General features: G+C 39.7%; 1 long non-coding RNA gene and 1 pseudogene across 4 annotated transcripts in view; both read right to left on the reverse strand.

Moving 5' to 3' along the window:
* Positions 1 to 15,001, reverse strand: part of LOC138051771 (uncharacterized) — a 17,689-nt gene extending 2,688 nt beyond the window's left edge. Inside the window, exons 1-8 of one of the 4 annotated variants that reach the window (XR_011132905.1) lie at positions 13,327 to 15,001; positions 11,684 to 11,883; positions 9,722 to 9,885; positions 8,787 to 8,915; positions 6,985 to 7,015; positions 4,917 to 4,960; positions 3,601 to 3,687; positions 2,313 to 2,393 (exon numbers count right to left, since the gene is read on the reverse strand). This is a non-coding gene — a long non-coding RNA (uncharacterized lncRNA). The remainder of the gene's footprint in view (positions 1 to 2,312; positions 2,394 to 3,600; positions 3,688 to 4,916; positions 4,961 to 6,984; positions 7,016 to 8,786; positions 8,916 to 9,721; positions 9,886 to 11,683; positions 11,884 to 13,326) is intronic. The other 3 variants (XR_011132906.1, XR_011132908.1, XR_011132907.1) reach the window with 3 other exon arrangements.
* A 2,916-nt stretch (positions 15,002 to 17,917) lies between these two features.
* On the reverse strand, positions 17,918 to 22,937 carry LOC138053376 (uncharacterized; annotated as a pseudogene).
* Between the last annotated feature and the right edge of the window lie 92 nt (positions 22,938 to 23,029).

The raw sequence follows: 23,029 nt of genomic DNA on the forward strand, positions 1-23,029 counted from the left end.
AAGGATTCGAAAAACCATTGCAGGGTGAGACGAAAATGAAAAGATGAGGTTGCCCTTCGGGCAAGCTGTTACTTGAGGTTACTAGCCCGAAGGTCTGACGAGCTAGCCCGAAATTAAATTGTTTATAAAGAATAATCAGATGTATTTAAGGACGGTGCCTACTATCCAAAGGTATTTTTGCCCCCGTTTATGATTATGCAGGAAACAAGTGTTATGGAAATCCAAAAAGAAAATTGGGGGTAACCACCCATTTTTCAAAGATAATTCATGAATAATATTTGTAAAAAGCTTTAAAATACAAAGAAAGCAATGTATGGCGTTTTTTTCTCAAACTGAAGCTTAATTATTTGTCAGAAATGCCTGGTTACCCGCAATTTTCTTTTTGGATACCAAGAGTATTTACGAAGATCTACTTTTTCCGGATAGTTTTAAGTCGCGCAATAATATCCCTGTATTAGTAAGCATCACCGGTAGGAAACCAGATTATCTCGAGATACGCAGAATGTATGCGCAATAACAATAGTACGCACCGTCCTTAATTCAGCCGCGTACAAGTAAAAGCATAGATATAAACTAACTCTTCGTAGTATTTTGATTCTTGAATATGATTTTCGTTTTGACTTCAACCTCAAATTAAACAATGTAACAGAGACGACCAGTTTTTACACCTGACCACTAGAAGTTGCAGTTACAACTTACATGAAGATTTTGTGGACGAGAATTCCAAATACAGTCATGTGATCTAATCGTTATTCAACTCTTATTCAAGTGAAAGAGAACAATGCGGGCCGCCCACCGGCGGTCGGCCACTCTCTTTGCGACTTCGATTAGTGTTGCAAAAAAACTTATTAACGTTTGTCCTCATCTCGCTTAATAGAAAATCAGATTCAACAGCAAGTTAACACAGTAGCATTATTTTATTTCTTTCTTCCTTGTGTAGAACTCTCTTCTACCACCCGCGCTTCTGTCAAATGTCATGAAGTTGTGAAACGCTGCCGTCGGCCCGATTGCAATTTGCATGTAATCAACGCAGTTAACGCACATGTATGAAAATTGTTTCGCTTTGTAAGACCTGAAGATTTTTATAAATCGTAAATGACTGTTTCAGAGTAACATTTTATTCAAGCATGGAAAAATAACCTCTGAATTCGAATGGGTTCGTTCCTTCGATGCTTACATTTTACTCCCGTTGACGGTCAAAAATACTATAAATTTACGGAAATCACAACACAGTTATTTTTGTGAATGTCATGAACGTTGCGATCGGTCGATTAAACTACCACTGTAATCTCAAGTCTGCCGACATTCGATGGAGTAAATTCTCTTCAAACCTCGTCAAGCTGACAAACTCTTCCAGAAGTGAGAAAACATCACGTTTTAAATTACGCGAGTTGCGTGTTTTTGTTTTTATTTTTATTTTTCTATAAGATGATAACGGCGCCAGGTCTGCTAGCTATTCTTCAAGCGAGTTTTTTCTTGTTTTTTAATTTTACAAGAAGTGGGCCTTTTTTGTTTTAATAATGAATTGGCAAATTAGCCCTTGTTGCCTCGTTCAAGGTCAAATAATGTTTACAATTTTCAGCTTAAGAACGAGGCAACAAGTGCTAATTTGCAAGCAAACAAAAGAATACTAAAATGGTGGCCATTTTGGAATAAGGTGTATTACCGGGATTGCTGGCCATTGGAGTGTTACTCGGTTGAGGGGTTGGCTAGCTGGCCGGCCTCCACGTAGAAGCCCCTGGACATATCCCAGGCACCGAACGTCCATTAAGCGTTGCAGTTGTGAACTACCTAAAGTCAACTACCTAAAAATCTGTGCTTGAATTTATAAATACTAAGTACTAAATATTGAAAATTGTGTTCATAAGTGTAACAAACTAAGGATGATCTGCGATAAAAATATGGGAACTACTACTATTTCCATTGCCTTTGACCATTTATATTAACAATATCTTTTTACCCATCGCATGTACCTGAAAGATCATGCACTCCAAATAACTCAACATAACATGCAATGATTTTCTTGATGCTCCGTTCCCTCTCCATTATTTTCGGGTGGCGATCTTTTCTGAAAAATCCCTCTAATGATTTATACATCTTAATGTTACATCGCGAACGAGATACTCCCGCAAAAAAGATGGCGAAAGGAATAAAGTGGTCTTCAGGCCTCTACATCCCACAAAAAGGCCAGCTAGGTCACCGAAAGTTCTCTTAAAAAAAACACAATTTTGCAAGATAAAAACTATCTGTTGGCATACCGAGATCAGCAAGGCTTGTAAACGGCTATAAAGACGAGAACGTTAAATACATACTTGATTTCATTTGTCCAGAATAGCTAGAAATGTCATCATCGTCATCAGGCTCCAACTCTGAAGATCCGAAGAAAGCAGTGCCTGAAAGAATAGTTTAATGGCTAAATGATACTCATAAAAACAAGCCTTAACCCTCACTGACTTTACCACCTATGAATTAGCTCTTTAAAACAAAAATGCATTCCAAAAAGATCGCCGTATGAGAAGGGGCAGTTTTTCGCTTCTTTGTTTGTTTTCATGAAAGCCTGAAAAAGAGCTTTAAAATTAATTTTAAAGGAAGGGGGGACTTTATTCGTTCTGCGCATACCAAGATATTTGGGTTGCCTATGGATGGCGCTTGCTAATACCGGGATATTTTTGCGTGGTTTACAACGATGCGGAAAAAGCAGAGCTTAGCACTTGCTCTTCATATCATATCATATCATATCATACATATCATACATCTTTATTTACCCACGGATTTTTAGAGTAGCATTTACCCTCCCACCCATGATACACCATAGAACTACATGCCCTGCTCTTTGCGACAAGTGTGCGGGTTCTTTCACGTCTCACAGGATTATGAACATTGAAGGGTTGTGAGACGGGACCTCCGGCTTATAGTCCTTATCCGAGAACACTAGAGAGTCTAACCATTTGCAGATGTAATTACAAAGGCAGCACTTTCTCCTCAGTTACTTAAAGACCCTGAGTGTTGGTCCGGCCGGAGTTGAACTCACGACCTCCCGCGTGACAACCCGGTGCTCAACCAACTGAGCCACCGGTGCGCGGTTGTTATCCGAAACAATAATTAGGGGTAACCACGCATTCGATTTGGAAAAGAACGCGATACATTACTTTGTATATTAAACCTTTTTACATATATTCTTGATTATTTATTTTCAAAAAAGGCGAGGCTACCTCTAATTTTCTTTTTGGATTTCAATAACATTTGTTAAGATCTGCTTTTCCCGCATATTCATAAATCGCGAAAAAGAAACTTTAAGTTAGAACGCACCGTCCTTAACACGTTCTCGTTATTTATATTTTTCTCTCACTTTAAGTTAGAACGCACCGTCCTTAACACGTCCTCGTTATTTATATTTTTCTCTCCTCAGACCCCTACCCCTTATACATGTAACACAGAGTACTTAAAGAAGAGAGTTATTGCAAGCAATGTTACTTTGGCTCTATTGAGAAGCTCAGGTTTTTTTTACTTCAGTCAGTTTCAAGATTTTCCAGTTTTCAAAGGGCCATCCCCAGAAAAAACCTAACCTAGCCCTTCGCAAAACATAAACAGATCACTTACTTTTTTACTTCGGCTTTCTCTTGCTCCTGTTTTCTTTGGCTGAGTCATGGCATTTACTTGTTTCCTTAGTGGCAGATGCTCTATGTACTAGAAAAAAATACATGTCGGAATTGACAAAATCGTGCACCGATGGCTCAGTAGCCTGCGTAGCAAGCGTCTCCAGCGGGCGAGAAACGAATTCATTTTCCTGGCCGCGCGAAAATAGGGCTAGCGCAAAAAAAAAAATTGGGGGGGGGGGGGGGAAGGGGAGGAGAGGAGAAGGAAACGCTTGCGGACAAACCCCTTAATTATGAAAACTCTAGTTAGCCCACGAGCGGGATCTCTGATTGCACAACTCGGAATTTTTGATTGACACCTCAGTCCCTCATGTCAAAATAATGTATCCCCAGTAGCAAGCGAATAAATCAGAGAAAGTTATTCGCTTTTGCTGGACTCGTTTTTCGCTCGCTGAAATCACTCACTACGCAGGCTAAATGGCGAAGAGACCTTCTTTTAAAGAAGTGTTACATCGAGCAGTTAGTTCCGTTGTCGATAAAGGATTTAGCGGTGGCTTAAAAGAAGAAGAACAAATTTCGATTTATTAAACAGCTCGACCAAGGGGGAAATTTGCTCGTCCCGCTGGTTTCGGGAAAAGCCTCATTTTCTACGAAAGCAATGCCTGCGTATTAAGGACGGCGCCTACTATTATTATTGCGCATACGTTCTGCGCATCTCGAGATAGTCGGATTTCCTATGGGTGGTGCTTATTAATACAGGAAATAGTAGATCTTAGTAAGTACTCTTGGTATCCAAAGAGAAATCTGGGGGTAACAATGCATTTTTGAGAGATAATTAAGCTTCAACTTGAGACAGAACGCCATACTTTGCTTTGTATTTTAAACCTCTTTACTAATATTATTTATTATCTTTCAAAAATGCGTGGTTACTCCCAATTTTCTGTTTGGATTTCAATAACACTCGTTAAGATCTACATTTTCTCCATAATCATAAACCGGGGCAAAAATACCTTTGAATTAGTAGGCACCGTCCTTAATAGACCATTTTCGAATTCTCACTGGACAGAAAATTGTGTTGGAAAAGCTAGTAATTTCGGCGGGCTTGTTAGACAACAACATTCGTTCGGATTTCAGGTACTCTGAAATTTACTAGAAGCACTTTTGTTCACAGCATTTGGAATATTTGCCTTACCAAATTTAAACATTAAAATCTTATCGCCGCGGGAAATTTTTACGAGAACATTTCCATAGTTGGGCTTGGAAGCCGCCTTCAGGAAGAGTATCTATTTACTAATATTGGTCAACATTATCGTTATTTACCTTGTCAAATTGCTTTAGATTCTCTTGCCCAAAGTTCAGTTTCGCTATGAAAGACCAACATTTTCTTGGTCAATTTATGACATGCGGTTTTCAAAATGCAGGGGTTTGTCTGCGGTCAGCACTCATGGTCATCCCTCAAACTGACATTTCCCTTCTATTCAACTTACACGACGTACAATCTACTTTAGACCTCAAATCTACTTCAACGACACAAACATTTTAAACAAGCAGAAAAGATTCACAATAGGCGAGGCAAAGAGTTGCACCCGGATCGATGGCTTCTCCTTGCAGTTTCCGATATCCACCCGAGTAACGAGACAAGCTCCCGGAAAGTCGAATTTTTTAGAGTATTGACATAGTGGTACCCAGCAAAACAATTGAACGCTAACCGTCTTCAAAGGGGTTTTTAGACCTAAATACCGTAGATCAGCGCGGCTTAGCTTAGAAACGCTATTTCTTGTTGAACTAAAGCTCCAATTCTGCATGTTTTCATTCTCTTTGCAGAGGTAACCTTGTCGTAATAAGATGGGATACTAGGTCGTGTAATTGTTACGAAATGTCCAATGTCATTTTGATGGATGACCATGAGTGTTGACTGTCTGCAAGCCTTTCCTTCTTGTCTCGCCCCACTTTTCGCGCGGCCAACACATTAAAAGTCTTCCATATCCCCCGACGGAAACGCTTGCTACGCAAGCTAATGGCTCAGTTGCAAGGAAGTGAACAATTCCCACCCTGGCCAGAGTTTTTCTCTGTCCTTATGTGGGCCCATTTCCATGAGTAGGGCTAACGCTCACACTACACTCTAATAGTTACGTCTAATGGCTCAGTTGGTTGAGTATCGGACTTCCACGCGTGAAGGCTCGAACCACCGCCAGACCAACACTCGGTTATTAGAGTAACTGAGGAGAAAACGCTACCATCGTAATGACATCTGCAAATGGTTATACTTTCTAGGACGACAAACCGTAGGCCCTGTCTCAGAACTCTTCTTCACAACCCTCTGGGACAAAAAAGAATCCACACACTATTCGCAAAGAGTAGGGCATGGAGTTACCGGCGTTGTGGTCTGTCCTTTGAAGAATATCATGGCTGGTAGAGTAAATTTTCGGAAATATGACATGTAGCTACTCTAAACTCCGACCGTAAAGAAAGAGATGATGATGATGAAACCATCACAACAGCAACATGAAAAGAAAGACTGAAAGACAATAACGTGCCCACATTCCGAAAGATTTTGCATCATGGTTGAGATCATCTATGTGTAAAACAATCAAGGTAACAAAGGCTTGGCATTAAACTGTAAACAACAGGCAAAAGAAACATTCCGGCTCAGGTGAGCTAAAAAAAAAAAAAGGATAATCTGGTACTTGTCAATGTCTTGACAGATGGTTTAGTAGGCAGAATGAAAATCAGTAACCATCACACCAAAAATGTCAATCATCCACACCGGACAAGGTGTCTTTAACTGCTCTGTTTACGCTGTTGTCAACGTCATTACCTTCCAAATTAACTGTTGGAAGATAATGTGAAGTGCTATTTTCTACCCATGCAAACCACGTGAGCGTTAGCCCTACCAATGGAATTGGGCCCACACCCGGGGGCCCACACAAGGACAGAGAAAATGTCTGACCAGGGTGGGAATTGAACCCACGACCTTCGGGTTAGATCACCGCTGCTCTACCGACTGAGCTACAAGGTCAGACAGGACCCAACTAGTGGTCTAATGCAATTCCTGCATTTTGATTGGCTATGCTACTAGAGAACTATTATTAACAGTCCTCAAGTAGCGATAAGACTTCAAAAGCGTTATGCTTTCTTTCGTTTTGTTCTCAAATAAATATTTCTTTAACTTGCATTTGCTAACTTTATTATTGCCTTTTCTGTCTGACTAGTTGGGTGATACTAAAACAATTAGACCCTTCGCCCTCAAGGGCCATGGGTCAATAGCCCATTCGGCTTCACCTCATGGGCTATTGACCCGTAGCCCTTGTGGGCTACGGGTCCAATAGTTAGTTCTGTTGAAATATAAGTGCCACACGGCCAACGTTTGCAAAAACAATTACCTTACCTCAGTGTCATACTTTCAATTGCCCTTCATCCTGCAAAGACAGCAAAAATAGTTTCATAACAGCCAGAGGTTACATGTATGTTTTATGCAGATTTTGTGTATAAAAATCAGTGGATTGGGATTGCAATCAAAGTGTCAAAATCACAGTGTCTTAAAAATTTCACTGAAGGATAAACCCTTGCCAAAGGCAACATAGTCCACAAACTATGAGCAAAAGCAAAATCATGCAAGGTTCAGTTGTTCCGTGCTAGCAGATGCCTCTTTTCCTTTGCATTCACTGGGCTGACGAGTATGGGAAAGAGACCTCTGCATGCCATGGGTCGAAACTCACTTTCATCCAACCGTCGTCCACGACCTTAGATGGCATTGTTCAAAATGCATGCCCCATGATATGTTTGCTGACTGTGACTTGAGCCCACTGTGACCCACGCATTCCTTCAGTAATTCCGCTGTTGTTAAGTGAGCCCGCACAACACAAAGTTTAACGTGAGGATAACCGCGGCGCAACACAGTGAGTTTCAACCTGCGGCAGAGGTCTCTTTTCCCGTACTCATCAGCGCAGTTGACACAACAAGAAGACACCTCTGCTGGCAGGGAAGTTCAAGTTCTACAATCATTTGTGAAAGTTTCAAGTAAGTAGTAACTCTCATGCTGCATATGTCAATAAAAATAACGCCTGAATCCCTTATACATGTACTTGAAGCATTCATGTGCAAATTTTGATAAATTTTGTGAAACTGTGTTTCATAATGTTGACTGATTTACAGTCAACAGGGTCTGGAAGGGGCTTCGCGTAATCCGTGAGTTGATGCCAAAAAAACCGTGAATCGGGAAAACTGAAGAAATACAGCTGTGATTCGTGAATAATATATTACCGGTAACCGTGACGCGTGATCCTTTAAAGTTTTAGTGCGTGAATCAAGATTTCTGCCTTTATAATGTCGTGAACATCAGTCAACCCTTCACGAATACATGTAATTTGTCTGTCAAGATGGTTCGAAAAAGGTCTTCTGTCATTGTCATGTACTGACATAATCTACCATTGCTGTGTTTCGTACTTGACCTCTCTTGACTCATTTGTAGTTGACATGAACTGAGATGAGGGACGCGTTGAAAGACGACATGTTGTAATCATCTGTCGTCCAAGTTACTGCCAATCAGAGCTTGGTTCGTTAGAAAATGAAAAGCTGCCTGTCAAATTTGTAACATGTGTTCACGTCCGGGTCGCCTGGACGTTTTCACATGCGAATTGTTGCAATGGCGAGCGCCCAAGTAATCGTACCGTCTAAACTAACTCGAACTTTATGACAGGTCGTTAACATCATAAAAAAATCAACGACCACGGAAGTTTTGAAGTTACAAAACAAAATGTGAAAGAGAAGAATTATAGAGTTAGGATATAACAACAATGAACTTCATTTGTACTTTATCAAAGTCAAACAAAGAGCGAAGAATCGTCGGGTTATGGATTCCTGGAATCGTTGATTTCATCACCAACTTTTTGTTGCCTTCCCATCTCAGGGTCAACTGATACGACCCAGGGGCGGATCCAGAAATTCCTGAAAGAGAGGGCCGAAGAAATTGCGGCGAGAGCACTAAAGGAATTCGGAATGTCGAAAGCAAAGTTCAAAACTGGCACGCAGATTTGAATACTCTGTTCAAATTTCAAAACAACTGGTCGCGCATGACATACATGTCATGATGTGGCTTGACTGTATTCATTTGGTTGTTCCTTGGAGTGTGTGATGAGTAGATAACTAGCCCTCAATTTTTCTTACATTATACATTGGTTTAGACCCCACCTTCAGGATAAAAATCCCACAATCAAATTCCATTGTATTGCTTTAAGGGTCCCCTCTTCAATGTTCTGCTTCCATTCTTGGGTGTCCCATTCCCTTCCAATGAATATATGACCTTTCTTTATGAAACCCCTGCAAAATGTGACAAAAACGTTGATAAAAAATGATGCTTGGTAAGTGATTGACACATTAACTTACCAAAACCAGCCGCATATGGGAAAAAGGTCAAATGCTACAGCATAGTTAACCTATTGACCCGTGGGAGTGAGACTTAATGCCAGACGATTTTACTCGTCAATTTCAGACTGGTGGTTCAGGAGTCAGTGGGTTCACAAAATCAGTCAGAAAAAATTGCTTGCAGAAAAATTCTCCATGAACAAACCCAGAGAGACTACTTAACACCAAGAGCCCCAAGTAGGAGTCTCCATGCCCTTTAATTTCTTGAGTCCCTTCCCGGAGATTGCGAAGATTTATTTTTAGAATACTTCCCAGGGGAGATACCACATTCCCACAGCTGAAGGAGCCAATCAAAACAGATCATATCCAAATAGGAAGTTTTTGAAAAATAAAATAAAAGGTTGACTTCAGTGCCTTCACTGTAGTGTGGAGGATGGACGCTCCAGCCAATTTCAGTTCTGACTATAGGAATACAACCTCGCCAATTAAACACCATTTCTCTGTTCCACCTATCACAATGTTTTACATGTATATGACCTTCTGTTGGTCATGAAATACTACGGTAATCTTTCTTCCAAGCATTCCTTCATCCCCTACAGCTGTCTGTAACAAATTTTATGACATGAGAGGGCAATGTACACGTAGGAGAGGAAGTGCAATTTAAGATAATCATTTATTTATTCTTTTTTTTTTTTCGGAAAATTACGGATTGAAATACACAATTAATTTTATTAATAATTCAATCTTTTGGATAAACTTACCAATAACACTTTGCACCATCCCTAAAGTAATAAAGGAAACTTCCGAGAGATGGATCATATAATTCTTCTCTTGTTTCTCCATCCTTATGTGAGATTAGTTCCCCTTTATACTCAGGAAGAAAAATCTCCTTTCATGAATGGTTTTGTGGTAAATAAGCCTCTTCCTAACATATCAAATCAAATTGGTCAAATTGAATGCAAAATAATATTGCAGTACTTAAGGAGCGCAAAGCACATAAGAAGTTTGATTGGAGTGCACAAAAGGTGAACAAGAGTTGCTAGAGGAATTAGCTTCTTGTCAGTGCTCTATAAAGTTGTAAAGTGCAGGCCACAGATGGTTTTTAATGACATGATGAGACGGTCATATTGGTGCACAAAACAATAGCAAATTATGGCTCACTGATGTTCTGCATTATAATAGAGTCAAATTCCCAAACGCCTTTTTTCCCTATCGTTCTGTGAACCAACATGGCTGCTGTGACGTCAGGTGAAAACCATCTATATCATATCCTGATGAACAATCAGTAAAAGCATTAAATTAAATTCAATTCTCTTATAACATGCTTTCACACAGACTTATCAAGGTAAAACATATCATGTAATGACAAATATTAAGGTGCAATGTGTTTACACCATGCAACAGATTACCTAATCTACAATTCAAACACTGAGCCGTTGGCGTATAATTAAGCAGGTATACATTAGAAACAAAATAAAAATTAATAACAATTATATGAGAAACAGCAAGTTGAAGTGACAATAGTTATGCAATAGGTCATGATCACATAACAATTGAGACTATTTACAACAAAATAACAAATAAAATAAGAGCTGGACAAGTAACAATAATATTCATTTACAAGCAATAGAGCGATTTTCAATTGAGTGTCGTAAAACCAAACCCAAAGTAATTACTTTAGCCAATCAGAAAGGACGGAGACAATCTGGTAAACCAATCAAGAATTGGAGTAATTACACGTAACCGACACAAAGCGCGGGAAAATGTCCACGCGCGAGCCACGATTGGTTTTGGTTTCACTTCTGATTGGTTGAAAAAGTGGCGCGAGAACTTTGAACCAATCACTGAGTGAAGTAATGCAAAACCAAAGTAATTATCTAATTACTTTCGACACTCAATTGAAAACCACTCTAACATGTGAAAAGGTCTAATTAGTTGCCGTGGTTAATGCGATTTTTGGAGTGGAGTTCATGCCTTTTGTTAAGGCCGTGCGGATTAGGTGTAAATAATAACTATTGTGTCATCCAATAGGCTTCTCTGTAGTAGTAACAGGCCTAAATTGAAAAACACCAGAAAACAGTAAACTTACTGATCATGTTTCAATTGGTGTTAGCTAATAAATATAGCACACGAACGCTCTTTTGCTTCTTTTTTTTTGTTGTCTTATTTAGGTTTTGTTCCTTTCCAGTTAAGCGCCGATCAACTGGAAACTTCAACATCCCCTCCCCCCTTTTTCCGGGCAAACCACGGGCATTTAAAGTTTTGAAGATTGGACTGTTCAAATTCCCGCCCCCTTGGACCAAAGTAGTGTCCAAATGCCCTACCCTGTCGTCAGATTTGTCTGTCTGTCCCCAACTTTTGAAGACATTTTTTGTTAAGTTTCGATTTGATCGGCGCATTATAAATAATAATTATTGCCAGTTTGTATTACTTACCGAAGTTTTTCGGATACGAGGCGCACTCGGTTATAAGACGCACCTTTAACTTTCAAAATTGATGGCATTTACGTCACAAACTGAAAATCTCATCAAAATACTCGGTTCTAAGCCGCAATTTGGTTCAACTCATCGCTAGTTATGCTGTCTCAACTGAAGGTTGTAGTGTAGGTCAAGAACAGTGGCAAAATTCGCGACGAACGTTGGTGCGAGGCCACCATTTTGGAATCGCAGTAAGGGGAAGACTGGGACGAGTTTAACATACAAGATGGCAGCAAAGGATCAAACCTGGGAAAGAAGTTTCCGGTTCTCATCGTTGACAAATGCTTCCCCAAGAACCATCCATTGAACAAGATCTTCAATTGGCACACACTGAAACTGAGCTAATCTTGCATGCCAAACATGAAAACAATAATTGGATCCCACAACAAAAGAGTTCTTTCAGCATACACCACCCAAACACCTGGAGAACAGCATGACACATGTAACTGCGAAAGAAAACCAGAATGTCCGCTTGATGCCTCCAAAGTAAACACCATTTCTCTGTTCCACCTATCACAATGTTTTACATGTATATGACCTTCTGTTGGTCATGAAATACTACGGTAATCTTTCTTCTTGATGCCTCCAAACTAATGTATCTATCAAGACATTGTCACCTCCACTGACACAACGACTGAATCATACGTTGGACTAGCAACTGATTTTAAAGAACGCTTCAGAAACCACCATTCATCTTTAAGGCATGCCAGCAAGCGAAACGAAACAGCTTTAGCTAAAGAAGATTATGAAAAGACGATATCAGCACTTTTTTAGTGTCAAAATTTGTTTTCACAATTTCCATCTGAAAGCTGAAAAGTTCGGTATTATCGTCTGTTTGTGCCCATTCTGTTGTTGGTTTTGTCATTCTCTTCTAAAGCAAAAACTTGCAAAAGATCAGATTTAATGACGATTGGCGATGTGACATATATTCCTAATTATCAACTGCGCAACTTTTTCGTTGAGAAAAGGATTAAAAGTGAGTTCGGTGGTTACGACTGTTGTATCCGAGTACTAGTTGACCAAAAAATTGAGCAAATTGTACCTAAAATAACGTGGGTGACAAATTACTCCTTAATTTTGGCGCAAATTTTCAGCGTTAATTTATAATTTCACATGTGAAATTACTGTTGCTGTGGCAATTTTTGCTACAGTGCCAAAATGGCGTCCAAGTTTGAAAAAAACCCGCGTCTTACGAACGTAATTTGTAACCCATGATGTTAATAGTTAATCAAATGGTGTACTCGTGAAATTAGGGAATAATTTCACTTGCGTTTTCTCCAAAGTCAAATTATTTCCCTCGCCTGAAGGCTCTGGAAATTCAGTATTTGATTTTAGAAATCACTGGTGCACCTTGCAATGTGATTGGCTCTCAGCAGTGCGATTTATTCCCAAATCGCATTTTTTTTGCTCTACATCGCTCCATTTCCCCAGCCAATGAGAATGGGCCACTAAAACAAAACAACCAATCAGATTTCAAGGCTTGTTTAAGGTAACCAATCAAATTGCAGGAAAATGAAAGACAAAGAAAATCATTGTGTGGCCAATTTTGCAACTTTCGTTCCCGACTGGATCAATAAAATATTGGCACTGTCTAAAATCCTGTATTTTAGCGATTAAATAATTATTGTGTGATATCTAAATGGATGTAATAAAGTGGTAATGGAACTATGTGTCGTGCAATTTTGGTCTGAGATCATACTTGTGATTTCAAATCGAACTCGCGCTGAGCGCTCGTTTGATTTTGAAATCACACTTATGATTTCAGACCAAATTGCACTGCATTCAGTTAAATTACTGTTATTCACCAATTGATAACCCATACTAATAATACTCTATCAAGTGGAGAATAGTAAATACTATAACTTTTCAAGGTTTCAACTTTTACTCACAAATTGTAAACAACTTTTCCTTCCCGCCATCTCAGAGGTACAGAGGTTTCAGGTTACAGAGGTCTCAAAGGTTTGGCCGGCTTCACTCAGACGTTGAACTTCATCGACCGATAGATTTGTGTAAACGCAGCAGCTAAGGCAACATGACAAGGCCATGTAAGTCACGCTCCCCGTCGAGCGAGATTTCCCGCCAACACTTTGGGAAGATTGGCAAAGGAAATATCTGAGCCAAGATCATCTCTTTAGTTTAACTAGCTAGAGCGAGAACTTAAATTATATTCTTGGGTTGCACGTGACGCAAGTAAAAACATAAATCGCTTACCACTTAAGAAATTGAGTCAAGAACTGGAAATGTTATAGAAGAGGAATAAATAAACAACAGGTCCAAGTCTCAGTGCTGTGCGATGTTCCGTACTTGAGTTATTCGGCGAAATTTATTACTCAAATTTGTAGAGTTTAGTACGGAGGCGCCATGTTGGTGTACTGCTGAAGTACACCAACACAGGGGCCGGAAACCTGTAGAAACATCTGGAGTTTGGCTGTCTTTAGCACTTTCTGCACAATAATGAGCTAGAAAACATTCGTATAGACACGTCTCCTAGTATATTGGCTGTTTAGGCCACAAAAACACGAGGGAAATAGATGTTTTTATGCAACTGGCATGTTTTTCGAAAGCCGTCAACATGTCACGCACTGTGAAAAACTGTGAAATTCAAACTGATCTATTTTCGAAACGAAGCACGGTACCGTGCTGAAAACATGCAAACAGATATATTTTTAAAAACTCTTATAGCTGATCAAGACAAAAACTCAAAAGGCTCTTTAGTTTTGTAGTTTCTTTTTGTGACGTCACGTGCAACCCAAGAATAGCCTGACAAGCCACAAGCAGTAATCTCCACCACAGTCACCTAATTAAACCATGATCAGTGAGCTTCACCGCTCAAATGGTTGCTTCCTAAGCAGTAGTGGAGATTTGAGAGAGGTTATATGTGTTTGGATAATATACAATTTCATAAGGATTTAAAAAGATCCCTCGAGCTAACGAAAAAGGAAGAAGAATCATTCTTGGAAGCAGAGTTAGTATGCCAAAAACTGGATGCAACGACAATTATAAATTACAACCTGTACATGTAAAAGGAGCTGTTATTAAGGTCGATCACCGGTGACAACATTTGCAAGGATTGTACTTTTTGTGTGAGACAATAGCGAGGCTGCAAGAATTTGATCGGATATTTGTTAACTAGAGATCAAGAAATAAACTGATAATCGCGGGAGAACGCGTTCTTTAAAAAAATAATTGTCCTGGCAATTCAGGTTGATGCATTGTTACGAGGCTTTAACACTACTTTCCTTATACGGAACCAAAATTTCAGGAAAGAAAACAGATAATAACCGCGACCTTAGGTATAAGCCTGCAGCTTTATCGCTTCACATCAACGGGCCCTTTACTTCTATGAGATACAGAGAACTAATTAGTTCGATTATCGATCACATAAATAAGATCTAAAAACTAAACTCCACCATCCTTGAAACCAGGTCCGGCAAGCAGAATAAATGAAATTTGGAACGGATTATGCCACTCAATTCCCTGTTAATAACGCTTAATACTAAGGAATATTTTGGTTCAAAGCGATATAGTTCACCCACGAAGCACAGACGCCAACAAAGGGGCCGACCATTTAACTCTTGAGGGGGGGAGGGGGGGGGGGTGGGTGACTTTGAAAAAAAATTTCCTGCAAGGGCTTGTTGGAAGAAAAAAAATGCAGGCATCACAAATGAAATAGAAAAAAATTCTTGCACTGCTGCAAGCAAGAAAAAAAAAATGTTGCAAAGCTATTTCATCATTCCTGGGGGGCTTTACGAAATCCCAGCAAAACTGCAACCATTCCGGATAATCTGCAAGCCAGCAAGCTACTCTGGTTAGCCTATTAAAATAACAAAGTGACATTGATTGGCCTAAATAACACTCTGGTTAGCCTACAGTTAGCTTAGGAAGCTTGCGGTTTGCCCTTATAATGGGATAAGGGATTTCTTGCTTGCTCAGTTCACATGGCACCAAGTCATAAAATAACAAAGTGACATTGATTGGCCTAAATAACACTCTGGTTAGCCTACAGTTAGCTTAGGTAGCTTGCGGTTTGCCCTTATAATGGGATCAGAGATTTCTGGCTTGCTGGCTCGCACTGTATCCAAACTCACAAGCAGTAATGGAGGTATATTTTTCTATTTGAAGAATCAAGTCTTATTAGACATAGAAAAATAATTTGTTTGTTTTTAATCTTTTCAACAAAAGCATTTTCATGTAATTACTTTCTATTGAAATAATTATAAGGTTTTTGCAATACTAGAGCTATTTTTCAAATTAGACCATGATCAACTAACTTTAATTCTGCTTTCACATTTGTTTTGGAGATTTCAGTCCACTTTTAAATTGTAACTAATGATTCTAGTAGTAATTACCATGCTATGAGCATTTCTGAACTGCTTTTTGCTATTTTTACCTTTTTTTTTTAATTAAGAAGCTAAACATTTTCAAATCTACCTTTGGAGCATCACTTTATAACATGAGAATATTGTTATTAGGTAATATTAAATGATTCTAAAGAATGACATTCCGAAAACATGTCGCTATGCAAGAATGATTTTGTATACCCGTATGAAAATTTATAGCCTGATATGGCAAGAATCTGGCATGCTTCTGGTCATAAAGTAATTTTTGCAGCATGACTTGAACGAGACAAAGCAAGGAATTAGATTTGTCCCGCCACGGCAATCGAGCGAGACATATGTTCTGAGCGGTAATAAGGCCAAAATTTAGCGTGACCGAGCGAGACAGATACTGAAGATGAACGTGTCATTTGTCAGGCTACCGAGAATGGAACGAAAGATCAGCGTGATAAATTCATTTTGGGTTTGGAGTTATTATATGGCGTTTGTCCTGTTTGTGGATGAGCGATAATATGGCTGGCTTTTAGCGTGTTTCAAATGCAACAAGAAACCTGACACGGGTGAGCTGCCCTTCGTGGCCTCGTGACGATATCGCATGTTTACATTCAGTCTGCATTATTAACTGTCTTAGCTGTCCGCCCAATTTCCAACGTTAATTTAGTTTTAGAGTGTTTTTCAGACATATTCTACTGAAAAAAAAAAATTCCAAGCAAGGAATAGAAATGCAGCATGGACCAAAAAAAATAGAGAAATTTCGTCACGTGAATCGGACACAATGCCAGTACCCAAGACACCTTTGCAATCTCTCGCACTCATGAAAACAATCATTTTTAAATATTCAACAAAGTATTACAGATGGTGTAAATGGCGTTTTGTTTGCGGATGAGTATATTCCTTATATCATTTTGAAATTGATTTACTGCAGGTGAAATTGATTTACCGCATTTCACGGCGACGTTTGTTCGAGTCTTGTTCAGCTCTCAATTTATTGTTTTTCAATTGACTGATCGTCGATTTTTGTTGGCAAAAGTGATGTCTTTCGAATGGAAAATGGCCCTGTTTTGCGTTTTAATCACAGGAAAACATTTATTCCTCTCATTATGTTGTTTTTTGATGCAGCGAGAAGCGAAAGTGATTATCAAATGTCGGAAATTAAACATGAAGCGGAAGCGAGTGCATTTCACTTGGAAACACTCGCTGTAATTTTGTAAAACACCTCATTGTTGACATAGCTATTGTCTTGCGCTGAAACTAACAATAAAACCAAAACAATGAAAAGACAATGATCCAACTCATACACACTAATTATTTTTCGATGCGCGTGTTATGAATGGAGATGAGTTTGTGCGCAATTTTCTTATGCTCTTTTCACACGCGGTTTTCGAGACGCTTATTTCTCGTCTGCACTCTATATGTAATTTGAAAAACCGTGAAAAATGTGCAAGTTTACTAACAAGAAAGTGTTTCAAATACCAGCCATTCAAGGCGGTTTGAAAGATTACAGTAAAATCAAAGAACAGCCCTACAACAATTTGATATAATCGGAAATCACGTCGATGCGAAAAATTACTCACGACCATGACAACGGAAAAACACATGTTGCCTTCAGGTCAAGACAAATACGCAACTTTCCAAAAGTGCTTTCAATGAGTACTTCACCGTTTCATTTTCCGGCTTAATCACGCTCCTTCTTATTGGCAAATTCGCACACATACGCAACAGAGTGATCTCGACTTCCGTCAGCCGCAACTTTCACGGAAATGTACAAACAGTTAGTGCAAATGTCTTCGACATTAAACACAACTATCTCCTCCAGAGAGGAAAAGGTCACTCGAGTAATGTGTGTCTTTGGGTTGTAGTTAAGGACCGAAATTGGGTGAGGTATTGCAAGAAACTTCAGCTCCTTAGCAGAAGCTACCTCATACTTAACGAAGAACTTCACCATTGCGAAAGCCCACGTTTTGTTCACGCAATACTTGACAACTGCACAATTCCTTTTGCGCAGACCCTTGTAAGCTAAGCCGCAAACTATGGACGACGAAAGTGCTATTTCCAGCCTATTGAATACCCAGAATTGTTCTTTGGGGCAGGAAAACCCAAGATATTTCTCCAGAGCATTCAATTCCGCAATTCCTAGGCACACTTAATATGTTGCACTTAAAGCATAAATATTAGGAAGAATTTCGGTCCTGTATTTGGATTTGCTGCCGCGATTTAAGTCTTTGTAAAGCAGATCAATTTCAGATCCTTTGGGAACACACTTCTCACGGAGCTCGGGTAGTTTCTGTGTTATGGATGCCGCAGAGATTATCTGGCTGTTAATTAAACTGTGTTCCGTGGATGAGCTTTAACAGAAATCCATTTTTGTCTTCAAATGCAAAACAACTGTGTGTGTAAAGTGGTCCAAGGTCTCTTACGTCGTCAACTAAATGCAGTAACTGGTGAACGTTTAAAGTGTGGAAACGTGGATGATACAAGTTTGAAAAGGACTTGCAGAAACCGTCAAGGAGTCTATCAGCTTCTAGTAAATCTGCTTCAGTAATTGATTCTTGTAAGAGAATGAAAATGGCGTTTACAAACAATGTGTAGTGAGAGAAATAGTTATCAGGTAAAAGGCCGTACAATGTAGGAAGTCCGTAAAACAGAAGAAACGAACGTAATTCACTAGCTTTCCAGTATTTTAAGTGTTCAGACTTCGAAAGTTGGTAAAATTTGATTTAGCCTCTCAACAACAATCTCCACTTTAGAAAATAAGCTAAAGTGTTCCTTTGAAAACGTGGGGTTAAACCACAAGGTCAAAAGTAATTTCTGGACCCCAAGAAGAACTCCATGCATGTAATCAATTGCAATGCCTCTCACTAAGTCAAAATGCTTTAGTAGAGAAAGCCAAGATGGTCTCTTTACTCCGTTTACAACACACCGACCCATACCCTGTTTTTGGCGCCTGGCGGCTTCAATTCCGTCTTCTTTGACATTTTCTGAAGTTGTAATCGGCCCTTTAGGGTTGTTGTCGTGATAGAGAGATGCTCTGCTGTGACCACGAACACCTGTTTTCACAGTTTCACCAGGTTGCAAACATTTGCAGCAGCCATTCTCACCGTTATATTGCATACCATTACACAACAAGCAACGAGCAGGAAGGTCACAAGAACAGGCTAGCAAAATTCCTTTGCAGATAAAGTTCCCTCTCTCTGGTGAGTCAACGTAAACACCCTTTTCAAGTGTTGCAAATGATTGCGAGTGCGGTTTGAGAAAAGTCCACATCGCTGGCTTTTTTTCTCCGAACCAGAGGCCAGCAAAAATCATGTTCTCGTTTGCCATGCGTTTGCTGTAATCGAGCTCATTAATTACCAGATACAGTGGCCATATGGAAACTTTAGAGGATTTGAATACGGGAACACCATCAGTGTTCATGAGAAAGGAAACATTATCAGGGAATGATAGAAATCCTCCGTTCCCGGATAATTTCTTGTAAAGTGCACCATCATAAATGTCCTCAATATTGTCAGGATGCCTCTTCTTTCGGTTGAATCGATGTTGAATGTCACTATAGGAACCAATTCGAGAGAAAAATGCCGAGAGTTGATGAACGACTGGTACTTCAATGAAGTAAGCTTTTGCATTTCGAAACAAAAGTTCTTTCATGCATGAGGTATTCGGACAAGTAGCTGCTTTTTTATCAACATAAGATAAACAGTAAGCGCAATAGTGGTGCAAAATTACTGGGCTCTCTAATTTGTTAAAGTACCTTTTGAATTTTTGAAGTGTATCAGGCAAAATGCTTCCTGATGGAAGTAAAAGTGAAATAAACTGTAACAAGTGAGAAATTGCCTCCCCCATTAAGTCGTATTTGATAACATACAGGGTGAGAAGGACCATAACAGCGCCTATCGTCACCCTAGCTCCGGGGTACAACTTTTCTTTTTCACTAAATGCTTTGGTATTAACTTCTACTTGTGGTTCTTCCTTCGATTCCAAGTTTGCAGCTTCACAACTAGAAGTATCTATTACCTATTGCAATGTCAGATCTTCAACAATATCTTCAAACTGATCACTGTCTTCCTCAGTAAACCCCCAATCCCATAATTCACGTTCACTGCTTTCTGCAATCAGAGTTTCATACACATCCTTCCACATAGAATCCAGCTCTAGTTCCTCATTGTCAATAAACTTGATAGGGAATTGCGGGTGGAAAGGCTCGTGACTTTTGGCTCAAACCTTTTGATTTGAACTTTGAAGGGCTGTCAGGTTTCCCGAAATTGTCGGATCCAGTGAATGGTCCGGTGGACTGTGCAACGTACTCTGAACTTAAATCGCCCCCTTGTTGCGCCTCCAGTTTCACGGAGGTCAATTCAGAGGGTTGAAGAGTGCGTGGCAAACTTGTCATGGACAGAGGAATGGTAACATCTCTAAACAAAGATTCGTCCTCAGCCGTCCTTCAGCGCTTTGGCCTTTGGCCTTTTTTCATTTCTCCATACATTTGACATGTTTTAGTCAACTCTACAACAGCTTGCTCGACTCACTTAAACAAACTCGCAACAACCACAGAGCACAGTGTTCTTGTTTACTGAACAGTAAGTGTGGGGAACAGTAAATCCATGTTCAAAATAATGACGTAGGTACTAGACAGGCAGAGATCAAGCAGCTTTGGGCTGATCTTCGTGGCCTGTGATAACTTGCCTATCACTTTCTGAAGGAATAAGGCCTTCTGATTGGCTACCGTTTGAAAGCTCATTTGATTCGGTTTGGCGCACTGTTTGACCAAAACGGTTAGAAGAAATCGTGGCCGCTCAGAAGCAGGGTATCTTGTCCTCGTTTTACCTAACTTTTCAGCTCTTTCGCTCATTGAGGTAATGGCCGAGAATTTGTATGCCTGTGTATATTTTGCGAGCGATAAGACAGTCAGTGTCGTACCGAAGTCTCGGTGCATACTGCAGGGTGAGTTCAAGGAAAAAGACAAAGTAGGAGTGAAATGGCACATTCAGGGAAAGCAGCAAGTGTTTATTGGGACTGTCCTCCATGTCTGCCCAAAACGTAAGTAATAGATACATACATTAACGTACAAAGGCATGCAAATTCGCAATCAAAATTTACGGCTGCTTAAATATTGCTGCTTTTCGCCTACTTTTAATTTTGCTAACAGTTGGCAAAACCGTTACTTCGAGTTACTGGAGGCGCGCAAATTATAAAGTATGAGGTACCCCTTTACATTTGTATAATTATACTTTTTTAGAGCATTCGTGCTAATTCTAAAATGGGTCGAGAGATTTTTGTCTTTTCTTGCTTTTATACAATTGTGTGTTGCTGTCACTTTGGTCCTCGGAGATATTTTTTTGCACTATGTTCATTGCATTTTACAGTGCGACGCACCTTACCGTGGCCAATCAAGAAAGTTTTTCAGGGGCACCCAATGATAATCTTCGGTGCAATATTGTGTTCGGGCGATCCAAACTGTTCTAAGAATTTCGGTTTTAGGTTGTAAACTGCTATAGATTTCTTTAGTAAAGCATCACCTAAAAGATTCGGCAACCAGGGAAAAATAGTCCCTTACGTTTTCGGGAGGGATATTTTTAGCAATTTTTGGCACTTAAAAAGGTCATCACATTTTCGGCTGAGCAAATGGTTCCCTGAAAGTTAACGTTCAGCTAGCAATTTCTGAAATAAGGATTTCATTCCCTAAAATTTTCGGAGGCTTTATTTTCAGTTAACATATCCGAACAGATCAAGTGCTTTGAGGTGATAAAAACATCTCTCTGGACAGTCTTTATACATTACAAGGAGCCTAGAAATGTCTCTCAAAGGTTTTCGTCTCAATTTGCTCGTTGGTACCCTTGCTTCGCCAATCAGGATGTGTGACATTGATTGACAGTCACGCCTACTTGCAAAGTTCGCACAGTTGTAAGTTGACGTATTTATACTTAATTGTCAAATGTGAAAGTTTGTTGGGTGGCCACGGTAGGGCGCGTTGCACTGAAAGACTGAATACCAAAACAAACTCGAGAAGCCCCGTGTCAACATCTTCTGAGTGTCACTTGTCAAAAGATCAATTCAAGTTTAATATAGATGTGCAGTATTTCAAAAGACAACAACACAATCTGTTTACATTTATTAAATGTAAACAGATTGTGTTGAAAGCATGGACTGCTTACTTTTAACAAACAAAAATATATTTTTTTTACGTTCAGCCTCTTCAATCTTTGCTCGAGTTATTAATTGCATGTGCTAAAAAGACAACTTGAATGGAACGACCCAGGAGCTAAATATTTCTTCTGTGAAATAAGGGTATATTTGATCGCCAATAGATGCTGCTTAGGAATTTGAAAATCTGACTTTTTTCAGATAATTCGAGAAGTAGAGGCCGAAGCTCAGGGCGTCACATTGCATCTTTGTTTTTTCCAACTTGTTTGCAATTTCTTCGGCAAAACAGGCACGCAAACTTGGCTATGATCAAATGTAAGAAGATGTGTTCATTTTAATGTCCTCGCTAGGTATTTCGTAACAAACACTTTTACATGTATCTTTGGCTGTAGCTGAAAAACATCTTCTGGACAAGTATGCAGCACACTTGCACTCGTTCTTAAAAACAGCCATAAATCAAGATCGTGACTTCACCACCGTGGACTTGATTAAACTGTGGCACACAGAGACTATGCAAACTGATGGTAGCAATGAAAAAGAACCATACTCACCCCCCAAGAAAAAGAGGGCCGTTTCGCAATCCAAGACTAAAGACGATCCGCAGAAAAAAAAAACAAAATAAAGACAAAGCACAGCAAAAGAGGAGTATGGATGCATCCTCTATGTTAGCAGCGCAGGAAATTATTGCAGCAACGCAATATAACGATGTTTTTCCATAAGTACGCCACAAGGTCACTGCCAGCAACAACAGCAGCAAAAGCAGCAGCAGCAGCAACAACAGCCGCAAATGCCACAACAGCCACAGCTTCAGCAGCAACAAAGAATGCCGCAACAGCTTCAGCAACAGCAACATCTTCAAAAGCAGCAGCAACAACAACAACAACTGAAGCAAAAGATTCCAAAGCAAGAGAATCAGCAAAAGCAAAACGTGCAACTGCCCCAGAAAGAACGCGAACAATTACATCAACCGCATCCTGAGCAACGCTGACCTGAGCCGCAGCCGCGATGGAACCAAGAATGAACATGGAAAAGTGTTCCACAACTGCAAACGCCGAGGCAGTTTAATAATCAAGAAATTCTGCCACCATTGACAAGAATCGATCAGTTTATCGAAGAG

This window comes from Montipora capricornis, chromosome 6 (genome assembly GCF_036669925.1).
Source record: "Montipora capricornis isolate CH-2021 chromosome 6, ASM3666992v2, whole genome shotgun sequence".
In the NCBI taxonomy this organism is placed as follows: Eukaryota; Metazoa; Cnidaria; class Anthozoa; order Scleractinia; family Acroporidae; genus Montipora; species Montipora capricornis.